At 39.1% G+C, this 20983-nt stretch overlaps 1 protein-coding gene and 1 pseudogene across 3 annotated transcripts in view; both read left to right on the top strand.

Moving 5' to 3' along the window:
- Positions 1-20983, top strand: part of LOC149081500 (peroxidasin-like) — a 213735-nt gene that overhangs the window by 173384 nt on the left and 19368 nt on the right. The window lies entirely within an intron of this gene.
- LOC149081501 (ubiquitin-conjugating enzyme E2-24 kDa pseudogene) lies at positions 16742-20021 on the top strand (annotated as a pseudogene). The gene has a single exon (XR_016193463.1). The product of XR_016193463.1 is annotated as a ubiquitin-conjugating enzyme E2-24 kDa pseudogene (transcript).

Here is a 20983-nt window from a genome sequence, read left to right as displayed (position 1 = left end):
CAGTTATAATTATTCGATTGAAATAGGTAACTGGTTTCTGATTACTGCGTTGCATGAATAAAATCTATGTATTATGATATTAATAAATATTTTGTGAGCAGTAATATTAACTAAATTTTTATGTTGTCTTCAAAATTTTAACAGTTGTTTTTCTGTATGCAGTAAATTAATTAGAAAGGGATCTAAAGCAGAATCAAGCTTATATTCGGGGCTTGGTACCCCCTTTCAATTATAACTACAAAAAGCTAATGCGAATTGTGCCGTTGCTAGTTGATGCGAAGTACCGAGCACTGAGCTCTCGTCTTCTTCGTCTTGGTTTCTCTACTTAGGTAGAGATATTGATCAGTCAATGGCAAAATGGTTGCTTAAAAACAACTACCGGTAATTTTTTTGCAATTATATATAACCCTTTATATATAAAATATTCTCACCAATACAAAACAATATCAGTATACTGTTAACAGTTTTCAGGGGTTAAAACATCTTCTACCCCATCAGATTACACTTACTTTCAAAATAAATCTCGTCGATTGCAAATATTCTCAATATCTACAATATTGAACAAATCAGTTTCATAAAGTGGCCCACTTTGCCACAAATTGCAAAAATTACCAGTGTTTTACAACATAAGTCTACAGCATATTTTGCTATATATTTCCATTTAGACATATTGTGCTCTTTCTGCGCATCTTGCTAACGTTAATTTACCGCACACAAAAAACAACTGTTACAATTATTGAAACAAATGTCACAATTTAACTAGCATTATTGTTTATAAGATATTTATTGATATCGCACTGTATTGACTTTGTCTATGCGGCACATTATTCAGAAACCCGTCACCAATTCCAATCGAAAAATTGTAACAATTTTATTTAATAGGTGACAGTAGTAGTTCCAGTTCACACACACACACACAATGAAGGGGTTTTTTTTTCATAAATACTCCCTGTATTGTATACTTATTTTCAATATTTTCTAGAAGGTATATTTTTACGGATAAAATTCAATTTTTACCCGTTTGTTAATTATGGACAAAAGCAACAAAGGAAGGTATCATTTTTTTCCATGATGAATAAGTTAACAAAATATGGACGTTTACGATCTGAGAAATGATAATGCTTCCGTATATAGGGACACATTTTTTTGTAACGCATAAAAAAATTCCCTATATTGTATAAGGTAGCATGCTATTTAGTCATTACGCACGCACATCAGGATATCAAATTTCTGTGTTCAGAGAAACAAGGGCGCGGTAGCCCAGGTCGGTAAGATACTCGCCTAAAGTACCAAAGGATGTTTAGAGGTATCGCGAGTTCGATACCCGGTTCGTCCTTGTCAGAACACTTTCCTGACACAGGGGTACAACAAAAATGGCGACATGACCGCAGCAAAAATTGCTACCGCAGGGAGTCCCCCATCGAGTGGTTAGCGCACCAACCTCTCGACGAGTATAAAAAACAAGCCTGCCGTTCGGAATCGGCAATAAATTGTAGGTCCCGGTCTAATTAGCCCTCGTGTGCAGAAAATGACCGTGGTGTGACAAAAATGATCAAATGATCAGAGAAACAACGTCTGTGTGTAGGTGAAATAAAAAATAATGGGACCCACTATCTGAAAAAAAAAAAAGGTTAGACTGTAAACATTTCATTATAGGAATAAAATTTTTCCTATTCCCGTGAGCATCTCGATGCTTACCATGGGCCCCACAACCTAGACCCAGGCTTCCTATACTAGGATCTTTCGCGGACCTCCTCTATAGCGAATTTACCGTGTAATAATAATGATAATGATTTGTCCCGTGCCCCCGTGATAGAGCCCTGCTAGGAGGGGGGGGGGTCATGGTGCTCACTTAAACCATTGAGGATGGATAGGCTTACTTTTATTTCGTACTCAGGTTGATCACCTATGACTCAGATGAACACCCTGTGATTCAATGATTCGCATCATGAATGTTTTAGTTTCAGTCAGAGTTCTTGTGCGGGTGCTTTTCTTCTGATGATGGTTACAGTCACAGCTCTTGATTCGTGAATATGCCCCTCAATAGGATCCCAGGCCTCTAACCTCGTGGCTACGCATTGATTTTAGGGCCACCTTAAGAGCATCATGGGCATCCCGGGCAAGTTCAGGTACCCTATCTGGTTGAAACTCACAGCCTACCAGTTTACATACTTTCTCTTGAAAGTCATACTACCAGATCTCAAATGATCATGAGAACCTCCTATGCATCCAAGGTGCCCCCCCCCCCCCGGATGCAACTCAGTTGATGAGATGATTTGTGACAATAAATATTTATTTTAAGTGGTGGGCTTAAGGTCTCTTTCATTTTGCCCTAAGGTTATGATGCTGCTGAGACAGTAGTAGAGAGGGACACTTTTTTAGATAAATACTCAAAATTTCTTTGAGTTCCATGGAACAGCATTATAACTGCCAAGGGTTCAGCGGGATGCTTTACCTTGGAAACCCCTGCTCTAGATATGCGTAGGAAACTTGCTTAAGACAAACGTACCACAAGACAAACGTACAAACTTGGAGGCTTGCTTGCCTCCTGACATGCGTAGGGGACTTGCTTACACCATGGGGAGGGGGGGCACCATAAGGGGATACAGTTCAGTGAAAAAAATTTACCATTTGTATAGGTGAAAGGGCTGAGGTTTATAACCGCCCCCCTCCCCTTTGACTTTGCACACCCTCGGTGATTTACTCTCCGAAGATAAGCGGATACGAAGAGTCTGCTTACGCTAATGCTTGCACCAAGATATTCGTAGAAATCGCACGTACCTCATTGTTTATTTATAACTAATTTTGGGAGCAGTATAGCCCAGGTCGATAAGATACTCGCCTAAAGTACTAAAAGGTGTTTAGAGGTGTCGTGAGTTCGATTTCTAGTTCGTCCTCGTCAGACACTTTCCTGGAACGGGAGTGCAACAGAAACGGCGGGAACATGACCACAGGAAAAGATGGCTACCGCAGGCAGTCCCACAATGACGGGACCAAGCGCACCAACCTCTCGGTGTGTGAGTATAAGAAAACAAGCCTGCCGTTCTGAATCGGAAATAAATTATAGGTCCTGTGGTCACGTGATTACAATCACTACTTTCTTAGTAACAGAAGAGGCATTAGCGCGCCGGTGATTGGTTGTTACAAGCAAGAAATATAACAAAACGTCACGAGGGGTGGAGCTTCCGACGAAACTGAATTTCGAAGTTCATGAATGAAAATTGGAAGCATTTTTTAGTGAATCAATAAATGATAACGGCCCAGCTTCGCGAGCTGTTATTATTGTGACCTTGATGCACCTCAACCGCATTTGATTAAATCAGAAAAAAAAAATGAAAGCATTTTTAGTGAAACAAAATGATCGCAAAGATGGAAGGGAGAGGAAAAAAATCTCGGGTGGGAGATTGTGAGAGGGAATCGAACACACAACCTTCTATACGTGTGTCATGTGCTCACCATTGCTCCTCCAACTGCGGACGTCGGATTCAAGTACAATTAAGTATATCTATTATTAAACGTCACCAGCAAAAATTTCGCTATGTGATGCAATGATTCATCACTCATTTCGGCCAATCACGAAGCGCTGAATTTCTATAATGTAGCTAGGAATGTAGGGTTTGTTTATAAGTGTCCCGATCTAATTAGCCAGTTGTTCTCAATAGTTCTACAGCAGTTGTTTTCAACCTTTGGAAGTCCGCGGCCCGATTGATTTCATTTTTGTGAGGGGAAGGGAAGACTCAGTCATACGACTAATGGGGAATACGATAAACAAACGGTAAGAAATACGTTAAACATGTTGGAATAAATCCAGAAGCTATCCGTACTTAGAATAAGACAACCATAAATGCATTTTATGGGCATTGTATAATGTTTCATCATGTATATATATATATATATATATATTGTTTCTAGTTTTTGTTATTGCATTTTTAGCTGAGAATTGCTGTATTTTAGAAATATATGGCATCCATATTTGTTATGGCCATCTTTTTTGTCAGCCATCTCGTTGAGAATTTTGCCTGTTGTAGCGTTGTATTTGTATTTATTTGTATAATTAAATGGGGAAAAATGAGATGGTGAATCATTCACGGCCCGAATTCACTGATGCCAGGGCGCGGCGGTTTAAAAGCATAAAATATTATTTACGATTGAATGGTCATTCCATGGGAAAAGCAAGATGACAAAAAACTTTGAATTTTCATTAAATTTTCCATTTTTTTTATTTTTCGAGTTCACGTTAAATCGATTTCTTTTTTACGTTGTATTAAACAGATGTTATTCGTAATGTAAAGCTTTCCCCAAACGTATTGCTTAGTAACGCAGCAATAAATTAAAGTTCTTCCAACATTACAGAGACTTCAGCTTTCCAATTTATCAAAAAATTAGCCTCCTTGATAACAAAAAAAAAGGCAGAACAAAAAATTTTCCAAGTAATTACAATTTTTCTTCTATATGATTTTTTTAATAGAAAGATTTACAATCTCCGCTGAATATTGACATAAAAGAGAACTCCCTGTTATTAGAAGTACCAAGAAGGATGATTGGGGGTGGGGGGGAGTTCAGATTGGGCTGAGGAATCTGACGGGATGATTCTCCGTATGAGTGTGCTGCTCCTCGTGCTCCCTTCTTAATCCTTGATGGTAGATTTATCTGCATGCCATGTGTGACATTACGTTGTGACTCATACACATCTTTCCTTCCCCCTTATCTGTGAATTTCAACGAGGATATTATGTATATGTATATATTTCAAACAGAGATTCCAGTAAGTTCTCTTTTACGTGATCGATCCGCGACGTCCTTTATCTGGACATTTTTACTCCCGATTACGCGGTAAAAAGTGAATAATGGTGTTGAAATAATTAATGGGTGGATGAAACAAAAAAATATGAAAAGTAGGCAAGATTTTGCTGCGAATAATCAATCCGTATATGGAGCAGTGTTCTTCGAAAACAAATATCATTCCTGGCAATTGCGCACTGCAAAGCACGCTTACAATGGGATGGTGCATGGCCCGTGGAATAAAAAGATTACATTGATACAGAATTTATAGAAATGCTGGGGGGGAAACTCAATGAAAAATGTTTTAAGGAATTAGTGAAAGAAGTAATTTCAAAATTGCTTTTAGGAAACATTTCAGAACTGATGAAAAAAAAAATTCCAAAAATGATGAGAAATAATTTCATTGTTAATGAAAAAAGTTATTTGAGAAATATTTGTGTGAAAAAATAATTAAAGAATTAATGAGGCATAATTTCATAATTATTGAAAGAAATAATTACAGAGTTAGTTAATGAGAGAAATGAATTCATAATTACTGAAAGAAGTTCGGATGAAACAGAATTTTTGGAGGAATAGAAAAATTTTTCCTCTCCAAAATTGCTAAACACTAATTATATTTTATATTCTATGGCAATTGTAATGTTTTTGAATCAACTACACTGTAACAACCACTATGGGACCTTGGTGTCTCCTCGGTGGTTTTCATTAATTAAATGTAATATTTTCATTAACCTTATATGTTAATAAATTTAAATTGAAAAAATTTTTTGCAATTCATAATTAATGAAAATTGTTTCCAGAATTATTGAAACATATTTTCAGAATTAATGAAGATTCATATTTATAGGAAAAAATTTTGCAAAAATGTGTGTGTGTGTGTGTGTGTGTTAGTAAAATATACCTCGGATTTTTAGCAATCGACTAGCGGGAAGTATTTTAAAGAGTGTGTGTGTGCGCGCGTATGTGTGTGTGTGTGTGGGGGGGGGTGCCTGGGTGGGGATTTTTTTTTAATTTTTAGATTTTGGAAATTTATATTACATTTTTTTAATTATGTACAAACTTTTAAAAAATTAATAAAATTCTAACCAATATTATACAAGTTCGAGGTTAATTTTACAAACACAAGTCTGGCAGTCGGATTTTAACCTTTCTCCATTCTCTTCAATGTCCAAAACATTCGTAAAGCTGCAGCCAGTGATTTGTGGCTGAGAAGTAAAAGCACTTCACCAACAGTGTCAACCCACCAATGTCAACATCGCAAAGAAAAACTTGTGTAAGCCAGGGCCGGACCTAGAGGTGACAGGGTGGCAAAATTTATGGGGCGGTAGTTTTGGGTGGGAACAAAGAACACCGTTATAGAATTATCGAATTTTAAAGTTGTGGGGGCGGCAAAATAATGTTTGCACTGGGCGGAAAAAAAATCCTATTTAAGCACCCTAGTGTAAGTAAGCATCGGTTACAGGAAAATTCAGAAATGAGGTGTTAATCGTAGACCCTTCATTTTGTAGGACTCTAATTTGCATATTTCCAGTGATTCGCTTTCGTTAAGCACCCTCTATCGACAAAAATTTGAACGAAATTTTTTTTCTGTACCGAAGAAAAACTCCCTCTTCGAGGGGGAGAATAACTTGCTTGCGATACGCATTAAAACACACCAATTCATCTTCACTTTTGTAAATTTGCAAACTATTTACGAACTTGTGGGACACCCTGTACATGGCCTACAATAATCACAAAGAACCGTTTATCAGAATTTTTTTACATTTTTTTCGTTTGATCGGGTCAGTGGATATACTGGTATCAGTGCCGTCTAAACGCATGGGCCCAACTGGGCACGGCCCGGGGGCCTCAAGTGAAGAGGGGGCCTCACAAAAATGAGATCCGATTGAAATTTTCTAGGATTTACCAAGTAGAGCTTCCGAAAAACCACTTAGCCCGGGGACCCACTCTTAAGATGGCCCTGACTGGTATGCAATATTGACATTTACCGAAATCTCGCTGATTCAGTTTCTCTCAATCGCCCCCTTCCCGTAATTTTTGTTCTGTTTGTTTATTTTTGGTGCTTTATAGTGCTCTATTCTTGTAAGATGCTGCAAAGAAAAACCTCTTGAATATATATAGGACTTTTTTAGTATCTTTTCCCAAGTACAAAGTGGCGCCAGCCGCGACGCCGATAAGATCGTAAGTATTGGATGCAGCAGGCCACACTCCCGAATATAGATTGCTCTTGAAGTTATGTACCATATATCTGTGTCTGTAGCAGTATAGGCTCTCTCTCGATGGCCAAGTGAAGTTGCTGGAAATGCATTCATATTACCTCTTCGTGAAAACGATGGACTCATATAAGACATTCGGCGTCGTCATTCGATGCTCTGGAGAAGAAATATCCGAATAAAATAAACAGCCGACGGCCACACGGTGTCCATCATGGGAATCGAGGAGCTGTTGCGACGTGCAGCCGTGACGACCCCCCCCCCCCCCCCCCCAAAGAGCGAAAAATAATATGTCAAGAATATGCGGTACCTCTGGCAACCTCAGCACCGCTCCCATTGTTACATTTTTTTTATTCGTATAAACACCTCTGGCATAGAGCGATCTTATGCACCGTATTTTACGCAGAGGCGTATTTACGTGTGGGGGGGGGGGCAGGGCGGTAAATGTGAGGAATGAGTGGGTCAAGGAAATTGAAGTACATCGGAAAAAGACGGTAAAACCGCAAATCCTCATCTACCTAGAGATCCGAGTGACGGTTCAGTCATCGAGCAAAAAGGGAATATGCAAGCACATGAGTGACCAAAAGAGTGAGTCTAGAGAACGAGATGCCTGGTCATTGAATGACCAAAAGAGTGACCTAGAGATTGCGAAAGCATGTGAGTGGCCAAAAGAGTTACCTAGTGATTGTGAAACTTATGAGCACCCAAAACAGTGACCTGGAGATTTTGAAAGCATGAGTGGTCAAAAAAGTGATCTAGAGATTGTGAAAGCAAATTAAATTTGGCTCTGATTTTACGGGCAAACTTTCCCGTATTTCTCATATTTCTTGGCTTCCCATTTCTGCTCTCTTGTCTTCATTAGAATGACCAGGGAACCAGGTCAGTGAGTGACCAAAAGAGTGGCCTAAAGATAAAGGCACGGGCGGTGGCGTCGAATGAAAAGAAATGCGGGTCGTATGGTCATTCCAGAGGCCTGAATTAACTTGAAGGGCTATTCAACAGACTTGATTAATAACTAATACTCGCACATGGCCATTGTGACCCATTCAGTAATGAATCCTAGAATGTTATATAAACTCTCCAAGAAGTAAATAATAGAATGCAACAACATGTCTCATTTCCCATAAATAGTCTCTCAATGTCAATAAATAGTCTCTCAATGTCAATAAATAGTCTCAGTCAATAATCCATCCCAAATAGTTTATTATTATTTATAATCCGCGAAAATGTTGGCAACGAGATCAGAGGGAACCGAAACTTTTCAAGATTTATAGCCATGGCATGGTTGGCTTGTTTATTTGAAAAAAAAAAAAGTTCGCAGCTGCCCCTCGAGCCTTATCAGGGTCCAGATAAGCACAAACAGTTCAAATATTGGCGCCTCTCGAGCACGTTTGGTGTCTAAATGGCACCCATAGTTTATGTTCGTTAAGAGCTCTCGTGTGCACTATTCGTTGTTGTCCCCTTATTTGCTATAATCGATGTTATCAAAAACCATTCGTTGAGAGGATACGATATCCAGATGTTCTCTTCGAATGTTTTATCCCGCATTCATGTCATGAAAACATGTTAACAAAAAGTTATTTAGAGTTTTATGATGTTAGACATTTCACGTGTCTTCGGAGATTTGTCGTATTTTCCCTCTTTGATGATAGGACTGTGGTTCCCGGGAGTATTTCGAATTTAATGGAATGTAATCATTATGATGACTGACTAACAGCAATATTGAGACACTCCAGCGACATCGACACTGTAATCAGAGAGAGTGCTTGTACGCCACTGGATGGGCCAGTGTGAAGTTGATGTTTGCCTTTATTCTTCATGAAACCTCAAACCCAGCTGACAAATATTACAGAATATTGATACAGTTCTCAATTCGATAGCATATATACACAGCCGCTCCCCGACTTACGAACAAGTTTCGTTCCTCACACTTTCACCAAAAAAAATCGATGGAAAAAGGTTCCGTTGAAAATCCTGGTTCAAGTACACCACTCGAATATGTGTGTGTGGAGCCCCCTAGCCTAAGCCTTTGTTATGCATTATGCAGTTGAATTAAAAATGAAATGTGTAATCAATATATATACACTCGACCCCTCTTAAACGGATATTCCTCTTAAACGAATAAAGTTTTCCTTCACCAAAATTTCTCCCAGAGAGATAATGCTAAAGTTCCCCGCTTAATATGATATTTTCAACGACCTTTCCCCGCTTAATAGAATATTACGCTTCACACGTCAACTGTCAGTGCACATCAACCACTATACGCATAACGTTTTCATTTTCACTGAATGAAACATTTGGAATTAATGGCAAATATGTGCTACTAAGTTAAGATTTAAAAATGCATTCAAGAGTAGGCCTCCAAATGTTCAAGTTTAGTCCTGCTTGTTCTCGAGAGTAAAAAAATGATCGATTTCAATTCGTTCTTCAGTTCTTTCTTCTTTTATTCCGGACGTAATATTTTTTATTCGTGCGTATATAACCCGCACATGAAAATTTCTTTCATCAATAATGAAATCAGAAATGGAAGGGGTTGTTTGTATGTCACGTTTCTGTTGGATAAATATCTGTTTTTTCTATTGACATCCATAAATCGTCATAAAACTGTTTCAATCTCCTCTCAGAAGGAAGAAGTTGCACATAATCCATGTTATACGCAAGAACCGAGAACCATAATTGGTGAGACAGGGTTCCAATGGGTAGTTATAACCCATCAAACCCCCTCATGACTCTGCCAATTTAATTTATACGTAAGAATAAATTTGTTTATATTATGAGAATAAATATAAATCAAAATTAAATTGAACCTTTTTTGAAAAAAATTCCATGCAAATTTCCTAATGTATTTAAAAAAATTGGTTTTTTTTTTAAATTTAAAAAATATAATCCTTTTTTTTTTATACACTGCAGCGCCACATCCTTGATATTATTTGAACTAATCACCTCATCCTCATTCATTCCCGCAGATGGCGCTTCATCATCTTCCCTGGAAATCCCGGAAGAATGCTACGCATTGTTCGTGACAATGTGCATGTGTTTAAGAGGCCATTGTCGCAAAGAAGCCACATGCTGCATTTTTTTTTTTTTTTCATTTTACTTTCTTATTCTTGATCCCATGTCGTCACACAAACAAAAGAGACCGCATTGGCTTTAGTGAAATGAATTTCTTCTTATAAGAGACGTTGTTGTTGTTGTTTCTTGAAAGAGTAAAGAATAATAAGAAAACAATGTGTCCTCATGTTTTACGTGGGTGTCGTCGCAGTCAACAAACCTTTTCCCTCTCTTTTTCTTTTACGTGGCGAATGTCTTCTCCCACGTTTAATAATGTGTATGTACTGTCTTTTAAGTACTTTTTTCTCCTTTTGTTTAGTTTCCCTCTTCTTAAGAAAGAATTTAAACGCCTCTAAAAACAACAACGACGAAAAGAATGGAGGACAAAGAGAGACTTTTGTTGAATAGGAAGAAAGAACATTTTGGCAATGAATTCTTTCATATCCAGGGGAGAATTTCTCAAGACGACCAATGCCAGTTAAATGACCATCGTTCCCTGGGGAAAGAATGAAATTACTCTCCCCTAGTTGAACTTCGAACATCCAAGTTACTTACGAACATCAAATGTTCGTTTTCCTTTCATACAATCAACATCAAATAAAGGAAAGATGATTGGAGAACCACAAACCTAACGACTTTTTTTCCTTCCGGAATCAAGAGAGGGCATTACTTCTGTCTGCTTCAGCTCGGTGAGTGTAAGTGACTGCCCTCCGCATCAGTTGGCCGAACGGCGTCCTCGAATGAGAGTCTCTAGAGCAGGGTTTCCCAATGTGAAAGATAGCGCGGAACCCTTAACAAATTTTGAATTTTTTTCCAATATACAGGGTGTCCTAAAAGTCCGCATTCGCTCTGCGAAACAAGAATCCTCACTTGCGGTAGATAAGTGTCAGGTGTGTGTGTGTGAGAGAGAGAGTTAGTGTTGTTATTTTTTCACAATATTCGGTTATTTCATCGTTTTAATAAAAATGTTAATTTTGTCAAGCTTGCTAAAAAAACTCACTTTGAAATTTTTAAATCATGAATTCGTTATTTTAACATGAGCTATGGATTAATGGAAATGTCCGTTTTTGTTGTTTTTTTTTCGTTTTTGCTTTTTTCATATGGTCATCCTAGTTATACACATAGCTTCAGGATAACGAAAAACATTTAATTTTTCAGCTCAATAATCTTTTTTTTTTCTCCACCACATCCATTTTCTCAGCAATAGAACTAACTAGACCATTACTTATACAGTTCAAAGCCGATTCCGAACGGCTTTTTATGGTTCTCACTGAGAGGGGTTTCAACGCCAAGCATTTGGTGTGCAGACTTTATCCAATAGTGCTGTTTGATCATCATGGTGCTGTTTTCGCAATAGTTCCTTCTAACAGAAAAGGCACTGGAAAGGACAAAGAGGGTATTGAACACACGACATCTCTGAACATCTTGTGGCACAGATGTTCAGAGTTCACCTTCACAGATGTTCTCACGAGTATCTTATCCACCTGGACTACCACATTTCACTGCTATGTAATCAGTATTCCAAAATACCTACGGTTTTTTGAATCTTGACAACTGATACATGATTTCTCGTTTAATTATTCACATTAAAATTCACGAAATGCAAGAAGCTGTCAAAAGAACGAGAAAATAGTATAAAAAAAAAATTATCTATGAAATCAAGGCTGGAACTGCCCCGGGCGCCAAACTTTAGGCAACTGCAGAAACCGCGAGACACCCAGGCTCTGTCGCAAGAAGCAACGTAAGCACTTCGCCCCACCAGGGGGGGAGGGGGAACAGGGCATCTCAACCAAAATTTATCGATACGTCAAAGATTACATATAGTGCAAGGAAATCAAAAATTATGTAAATCGAAGAATCAAATTAATCAAGTTAAAGTAAAGTGCAACGGGCACGGATAATAAATAATCATGGAAAGTTGTGTAAAAATCGTATCGCAAAAGGAGCAATCAGAAATTTGATTGATCAAGGATTGTATCAGATGACAAGAAGGGCAAACTTTAGGAAGGTGGCAAATATCAGGGAAGAACAAAAATACCGTTATAAAATCACCAGAATTTAAATGGAGAGGGGGGGGGGACAAAATCATGTTTGCCCCCCTCCTCATAAAAATCGCAGTTACGACCCTGGATGAAATTGTCGTTAACGATAAATTATATTGATAACAAAATACAGAACAAGAGGAAAAAATTACTATTCACTGTATTTGGTTATGGATTGAGTGCGAATTTTGGCATACACCATTCTCATCCGAAATGTGGAACGAGTGGTCAAAGGAAGAGAAAGAATGAATTCCATCTTTCCCCCCCCCCCACCCTTCCAGTCGGGTGTGTGCCAAACCAGCACCAGCTATATTGAATATGAAGAAAAACCATTTATTCTTAAGCTTCTGCAGAATAAAACAAAACGAGCTGAGGCTTCAAACAAATAAGAACACAACGAAACTACTGCCAAATCGCTGGATCACTTTTTCCTCTGATGAAAGAGAGCACAAACTGATATTGTGGCCTCAGAGGAGCGAAAAATTCCAACTTGACTAAAAACACGAAAGTGAAAAGTCTGTCAGTTTGTAGCAATTGACCACGTAGATTTTTGTTTTCCCCTGGAGCATGCTAAATGTTTGCTTGTCATGTAATGTTACATTACCAACACTGATTGGACATTGAGAACGATTATGTGCTATTACTAGGGGTGGGAATATTGACATTTTCGGTAAACTCACCTACATAAAATGATGGTCACTCGTGGAAATTTGCCTTACGCTTTCCTTTCAACATTAAACAAAAGAATAATTGGAAGAAAAAAAAACGCAGGTCAATGTCAATGCCTTTCTCGAGACCTTTTTCCGAGAAAATGGACATTTCTGTACATTGAATCGATGTAATTATTGTGGATTACAAAAATGTATCACTATAATAGTTTATCATTGCATATTGTCACCTCAAAAGCCCTAAACTTCGATGATGGACTAAATGACTGATTGTTGACAGAGGTACCGTATCAGAGGCCGCAACCAGATGCTTGGTCAGCCGCGGCAAACACGCATTATGGAGGTCCCATTTTAATGTTGAGGAAGAAGTTAGAGTCAAATTTTCGCCCCCTGTGGTCCGGCGGTAGGTTACCAGGACTCCAAAGTTCTTCCCTAGTTACAGCCCGGCTCCGAATAGTTTTTAAAAAAAAAAAAAACCCTTATACGATGTTTTGGCGTGGCCTCTTAAACGTTGTCTAAATGAGGTTTCATTTGTGGTAATGAATCGGTAGAATGGGAGAAATATAACCTCAGGCAAATTAGAAAGTAAAGATTTTCCTTTTTCTCTGTCTTAGGATTGCTATTTAGGATTTGCTAGTCAGAAAATTGATAAGAATCCAATCTGACACCATGAATCTCAAATGGCGATTCCAAGGAAGAGAGACAGCTGGGGAGGGGAGGGGGGGGGGAACACAGAATGCAAAGTAACAATTTAATAATTCCGGATCTTTGAATGGAAGACCCTCTTAAAATCCTCATGTATGTCTTGAGAGTTTTGAGAATACGAATTCCCAGGATGTCTTCTTGACTGTTGTTGCTGAAGGACTTGTGTGCGAGAATAGGAAGGAAGAAAGAAAGAAAGGAGCCAACAACGAATGTACTGGTCGATTATCCCAATATTTACTCTGAATTATTTTAAGAGTACCCGTTCTCTCAACAAAAATAAAATAAAAAATGGCTTCAGGTGAAACAGTAACAAGAAAATTTTGAAGCTACCAGTGTTCTGGGATTTTTGGGGTTTCCATCCCTTTCGATTCCGCGGAAGCCCAAAAAGTTCCGCGAGAGCGTTTTTGGGGAGCTATATGGAACATCGGTTGGAAAACCCTGCTTTAGAGCCCTAAGTCAAGATCTTCGAAATGGATCCGTTGCCCCTAAGAGCAGCAGTGGTATTCAACCTTCGGGAGAACGCGCGGCCCGGTTGATTTCTTCTTTGTGAATAAGAAGGCTCGGTCATACCAACGACGTAAATAAATGGGTAAAAATGAAATGGTGAACTACTGACGGCCCGGTTTGGCTGATATCACAGCCCGGCGGTTGAGGAAACACATTGCTGCAGTGACTAATTTCTACAACGTCACTGCCACGGAAGCGTCATGAGAATAAATGACGGCGAAGTCGACGTGGATAAATTATCACTTAGGCTGAGATTACCCTATAAAAGCTGTATTACACTGTAAAAGCTCTTTGATAAAACTTCAAAAATTAAACCAATAAGATAACCGGTTGCATTTGCTCGAATGCAACCAATGCGCCTATTGGCTACATTTTTCAAGTTTTATAAAAGAATTTTTATATCGAACTGTTATAGTGTCGGTTAAATGATCACTTGGGCGACAGAGATTATCCGCGATGTGTACACAGAAACAAGGGGGAACACAAAGTTCTCGATTCGAGGTAGGCCTATGTCGTCTTAACACATGGAACGGGGGCCTCGACCTCATGAAAATTAGATCTCGTTTAAATTTTCAGGGGGTAAGCATGTAAATTGATAAGCAAGAGCTCCTGGCCAGTTAGGGAACCTCAGAAAAATGTTTTGCACTAGGGCCCATGATGTTATTTGGACGGCCCTGATTTCGGGTCTTATTTTTTAGCAGTCCGGACTGTGTGAAAATAAATTGTATTTAAAATGATTAACTTTTGAAAATTAACATCAATACAGTATTAATGTCGTTCAGGACAGGGCTTGGTAACTTCACCTCCTACAATGTTTTTGTGACATCCTCGCACGCTTATTATCAATACAACATTGGTGTTCTAAGACGTGTCACTTAGTTCGTAAAATAATGTCAGATCTATAGACAGTACCCCGTAGCTACTTTGGGGCAGCCATGGCAATGTACCCCAGCGTAGTTATGGCCTGGCTTTTACGGCAATCTACCAACAGCCTAGGCTTTAAGGTTAAAGGATTGCTAGGGATGACGAAAGTTCTGGACTGACCCGCAGAAGTTCATCACGGGCCCGAGTGTAAGAAAATAATAACAGGGCCCACAAGTAGAAGCAACCAATGCGCTTATGCTACATTTTTCAAGTTTTATAAAATGATTTTTATCAAACTGTTATAGTGTAATACCGGCCTTCGCAAGGAAGCCACTCGGACAAATGATCACTTAGGCGACTGAGATTATCCGTGATGTGTACACACAAACAAGGGACAGGACAAATTTTTGGCACCCCGGCCACGTTTTTTTCATTTAATATTTTTTGGTCGACAAAACTTTTTTCCTCGCTCTTTCAACTGGGATTCGGCACTCATCCCAGAGTGGCGGCCCCAGAGCCGCCCCTGCTGAAACTCAAAGGGGCGGCTCTAGTTACGTCCTATTCCAAATTTGAATCACTTTTGTCGAAATTAAAAACTTATTGGTGTGTGCAGTTTGGTGGCCCCCCTAATATTTGGGGGCTGCCCTTATCATACGCGGGGTCCGGTGCGAAAATAATAAAGGGACCGGGTGCGTGTGAACAATTTCGGGGCCCAAAAATATTTAGGACCCCCACCCGCGCTTTCCTTTACCACGATTTTATATATATATTGTGAGGGGGGGGGAAGAGTGGCATCCATTATTTTAGAATATACAAGAGAATGCTGGGGGGGGGGGGAGAATCCATACAAAAGATTTTAAACTTGCACTTGAATGTAAATTGATGAAAATTCAACGCTGAAGGTAGTTTTAAACTAATGAGGCTCCCGGGCGGGAGCCGTTAAGTTGTGCCACTGACAGTGCCGTTATCACTGTCAGGCACAACAATGAAAATCCAGAATTAATGGAAAAAATAATTCCAGAACTGGTAGAAATTCAGAATTTATGCAAGAAATGATTCAAGAATTATAGTGAAAGCCTCAGGGCCGTAGTGTGAGTTATCGGGGTCCCTGGGCAAACTTTTCCTTATTGCTTCCCCCAGTGGGCTGGGAGAGCTATAAGGAGATAGCTATATGAGCTATAAGGCTTTCCTCATGGCTCAGTGCCCCAGCCCAAAGTGTATTAAAGACTTCCCCAGCCAGGGCCGTCTTAAGAGCATCGTGGGGCTCCGGGCCAATTGGTTTTTCTGAGGCTCTAACTGGTAAATTCTAGAAATTTTTTACCGGATCTCATTTTTGTGAGGCCCCTCTTTTCTCATGGGCCCACCCGGGCCGTGCTTTAAGACGGCACTGGTTACGGCCCTGGAAAGTCTCCAATAATTTACCAGTGCGGGGCTCGGTGCGAATCCACCCGTCGAATACCCCTAAGGGCGGCTCTGGATGCGCTCATCGCACTTGCCCAGTAAATATTGTCTATATAAAAATGTTTAATAACTATTTTTAATAACTCTTTATTTAATTACAAATTGTTTTTCGAATGTAATATAATTGTTTTTCGAAATATCCGCCAAGAACCGATCGACGTGTCGTTAACGCCATCTCTCGGCTCTAAAAAGAACTAAGTGTTACACAGAGAGGAAGCAGCATTTTCTTTGTTACTGAATTGTAGAAATAAATAGCGATATTATTGAATTATTCATGCTTATAAATAGACAAATTTTCTTTTATGTAGAAATTACTAACATTTAATACAATGAAAATTGTTTTTATTTGATATTTTTAGAAAAAAACTAATTTTCGTACTATTGATCGAAACGCGGTAGGGACAGGAGAAAAGAAAAAGGGAAAAAACGAAGCAAACAACTCTCGCCTCCTCGGTCGGCTTCCTCCCTTGCCCGTGCTTGAGTCGAGGAAGAGAAAGGCATGTCGTTCGTCTGGCATCTTTAATTGTGTTTTAAAGAGACAAAAACGCCATTTTTATTTGAAAAGCTTTCGTAAAAGTCGTTAAGATTGTATCTATTTTGTGTCGTCTGCCGTAAATAGGATCAAAGAGACTCGAAATATTCTTCGACGCTAGCGGTGAAGATATCGTCTGCGCTTTTTTTTGTGTGTGTGTATATCGCTTTGGGCAAACAACAAAGATGGCTGACGGTGGGGACTCGCCCGGACCTTCAAACTCAAGCAGTTCGTCGGTGACATCGTCATCGCTTGAGAACAACAACATGTCGTCGTCGGACGCTTCGAAATCCTCTTCGAAGAACCGACCCAAAAAGCAGAAGGTCCTGACGACGAGCGGCAAGAGGATCCAGAAGGAGCTCGCCGAGATAACTATCGATCCTCCTCCGAATTGCAGCGCTGGGCCTAAAGGTGACAATATGTACGAGTGGGTGGCCAGCATCCTCGGGCCCCCGGGATCCGTCTACGAGGGAGGCGTCTTCTTCCTCGACATCCACTTCCCGTCGGATTACCCCTTCAAGCCCCCGAAGGTCCTGTTCAGGACGCGGATCTACCACTGCAACATCAACAGCCAGGGCGTGATATGCCTGGACATCCTGAAGGAGAAGTGGAGCCCCGCGCTGACCATATCCAAGGTGCTGCTGTCCGTGTGCTCCCTGCTGACCGATTGTAATCCTGCGGATCCTCTGGTAGGCAGCATCGCCTCACAATTCCAGCAGAATAGGGAGGAACATGACCGTGTCGCCCGTATTTGGACGCAGAGATATGCTACGTAGACATTGAAAATGATCTTAATGTGACATTTTTTTTTGTTTCGAGGATCTCCATTTCTTTTTTTTTTCTCGTGAACCAGCAGTGCATTATTGATTGATTGACCTCCCTATCCCGATCTTTTTGAAACAGTGTGTGGTGTGTGTAAATGGTTTTTTATTCTATTTTCATCCCTTTCCCAATTTAATTTGTCAGTGAAAGCTATGTTGTTTGGGGTTCTCTGATTTATTCATTAATATGTCTCTATACAAAGTTGTGACTGTGTAGTTGTTCGTGTAGTTTAGGTCTGGCTATTGCAATTGTTTATTATTTTGTAAGATCCCGAAATTAGTCCCCGAAACGTGTTTCATAATATGTGCGAATGTTTTTATTTTTTGCTTAGCTATGTTATTTTCCATGGACGCCTCTATTATGGCATTGCGTGTGAAATCGGCACTTGTTATTTTGTAGGAAATGTAACTTTGTAAGTGGCGTTATTTATCAGTTTAGGGACAGCAAAATGCTAACTTGTTTCCGTTTAAAGTGGTTATTGATTACAGTAGCAGTTGTGAAATTGTGCTTTGTTTGTGCGAATCGCAAAGTTCTGGATGTCAAAATGTGGAATGTGTTGTTCGGTGGAAGTGTCCGCGATGGTAATGATTTGCTGTCCATGATCAAGATTTGTGTATCTAGACAGGTTACTCGCAGAATAGGGATGCCACTGACAATTGGCATTTTTATCAAGGGACAAATGTGGGACTCAAAAAAAAGTTTCTCCCGTTGGCAATTTAGTCTAAGGATAATAAAATTTTGATTTTATGGTAGTGTCTTTAAAAGCGGGTCAATGAAAGCAGCGTAGTAGCTAGATAGTTATTATTCAGAACTGGTTTTATTCATTTGGGGAAGCGTGCTTGACGTCTACCATCTGATTTTTTCAGATTCGTTGAGCCGTGGACAACTGTTTTGGCAAGTCTTTGTCCCTGTGCAGTCAGATATGTCACTCCTTACCGTTCAAAATATCAACAATTTTTGCTGACAGCTGTTATTTTGAAGAAAAAGAATGCGACCATATTTTACACAGAACCCAATATGAACTATGTTCTTAGTCACTGTTGACAATATATGGCTGAAATGTTAATGCACTGGTAGTATCGCTATTCTGCAAATGTTTCTGTATTTTTTCTTGCAATTGTCCAATTTGATATGCTGTCGCAAGCTTACGATATGGTTGTTTTTATTATCTAATCCAGAATTTTATATATTATAATGGGTAATATTCCATAATCTCTGGGTGAATGTTAATTTGGTGATGTCTTTGAAATATTGTACAATCCCAGCATTTGAGCCGGTTTCATTCAGCTTGTTGACATTTAGATCTGGCAACATCTAATTCCAAACAATTTTAGAATAACCTGCATTCACCCTACCCTGATTATGGTATATTTCTTATATCAATGATTGAAATATCTTAAATGTTTACTTCGTATTTTGTTTTATTTTTTGTAGTTTTTCCCTTCGTTATAGTTGTTTGTATTAAGGTTTTTTTTTTTTTTTTCATTTCAATGGTCATGGACATTCAGGGAAATTGTTTTGAAACTATGATTGACCTTAGCGATAGTAAGAAAAAAAGGTCTTTTTCGTAAGTATTCGATGGACAATTGGTGCTATATTAAGTCTTCGACTGGGGATTTTATTCAGAGTGCCAAGCCTATCTAGGATAGTGTGTGGGTTCTTACATTTCCCGATGGGCATTCACTGTGATCCCCCTTTGATATAGACAGTTTTGTGACTCTAATTTCTTATTCAGTGATTCTTGAGCTTTTAGCATCTGTGACCCTTGCGGTGATCATTTTCCTGTGGCACCTGCCGTATGGTCGTTGTCAACCATGCTTCTCGAAGTATGGGGAATAACCCTGGGAGTTGCAATGCGCATTTGGGAATTGTTCATTCAACCGATAATAATTTTTTTTCATCAAAATTGAATTTTTTCTATTTTTGGCTACTAGCTTCATTAACCATTTCAAAATAGTTGATCAAATGACTTTTTTATGCCCAAAACTTGTAATGAACAGAACAAAATTATACTGTCATTTTCTTTAATTTTTTTTTGTATTTTGTCAGTGTCACGAGAGAGTGTGACTGATTATTTTTTTTTTCTTTTGTGCTACTGCTGATGATGTAGTGTTTTTCCTGTATTAGAGTTGTTCCCGATTTTGCACTGTGTATTTGTGTCCTAGGTTTTTTTTCTCTCATGTGTAGTGGCGGGGGAGATGCCGTCATTTAATTTATCTTTTGGATTAGTTTCAAGGGTGGCTTTGATTATTTTCAATTGAGAGTTCTTTTTGTAATACACTTGTGTGTTGAAGAATGATTGGCCGCATGATTTGTCTGGAGTTACGTTTATTCCAGTAACCGATAACTGGTGAATAAAGAAAATTAAAACTTTCTCGCAGGAGTTTTTCCTTTTTTATGTGTGCTGTTCTTTTTTATTGAAACCCCAAAATAGTTCTTTATCTTCTATACTTTTATGACTATGTATTTGTCGGTGCTCGTGCAGCTTCCAGAGGCTATTATTTGTCATAACCTTAGGTGTCTTCTGTTATGTTCCGTTTTACACCCCTTATATACATAATGTCCCTGCACATTTATTTCAGTCGGTGGGAACTGCTGAACCATGAAGTTTGTGTAAATCTTTTTGCCAGCTATTTATAAAAAAAAATGCGCTTGAACTTTTCAAACAACCTTGAAATTCCTTGATCAGTGGGCCCCATAACAAAATGGTTGAGCTGCCTAAGTGGAATGAGCAACTGTTGTCGATGTATTTCTGATCACTTCATAATGTGTAGTTATTCACAGAGACCGATGGAGCTGCTTTAATATTGGCCCTTGTTGAAAGTTAAATGAAACCAGCTACAATCACATTTTATCAAGTGAAGTCGGCAAAAATAAATTGCCAGTAGTCACCAAATTTCCAGTGTCCGCATTAATATGTGAGAAACCAAATTGTCTCTCCTGAAAATGACATAAAATGTAAATCTTAATTTCCAACTTTTTTCCAGTCGCCCCCTTTCACCAAAAGTTTTTTTTCCTCGTCTGCCCTTCCCACTGAAGTGAACCCGTGTGATCTTATGTTAAATCTAACTCTTTGATCTTCTCTTCATCCCCCCCCCCCCCCGAACCATTTCATTAGCCACGGGGGGGGATATTTTCTAAAAGTGATATCATAGGCGGAGATAGACTTGGAAGTTTGGGGCACGATAATTCATCTACACATATATATGCATTAGATCAGTCGACTTCACCTTTGATGCTGGGGGGGGGCAATGTCCCCCTGCCCATGAGCAGTATCTGTATATTTTACTTCAACTGAAGCGATGTCCATTCATTATAGACAGGCGTAATAAAATAC

Source organism: Pholcus phalangioides, unplaced genomic scaffold, assembly GCF_987345545.1.
Source record: "Pholcus phalangioides strain wild (caught in Gottingen) unplaced genomic scaffold, Ppha-v1.0 ptg000010l_1, whole genome shotgun sequence".
Lineage (NCBI taxonomy): Eukaryota > Metazoa > Arthropoda > Arachnida > Araneae > Pholcidae > Pholcus > Pholcus phalangioides.
This window is presented reverse-complemented; position numbering and strand designations above follow the sequence as displayed.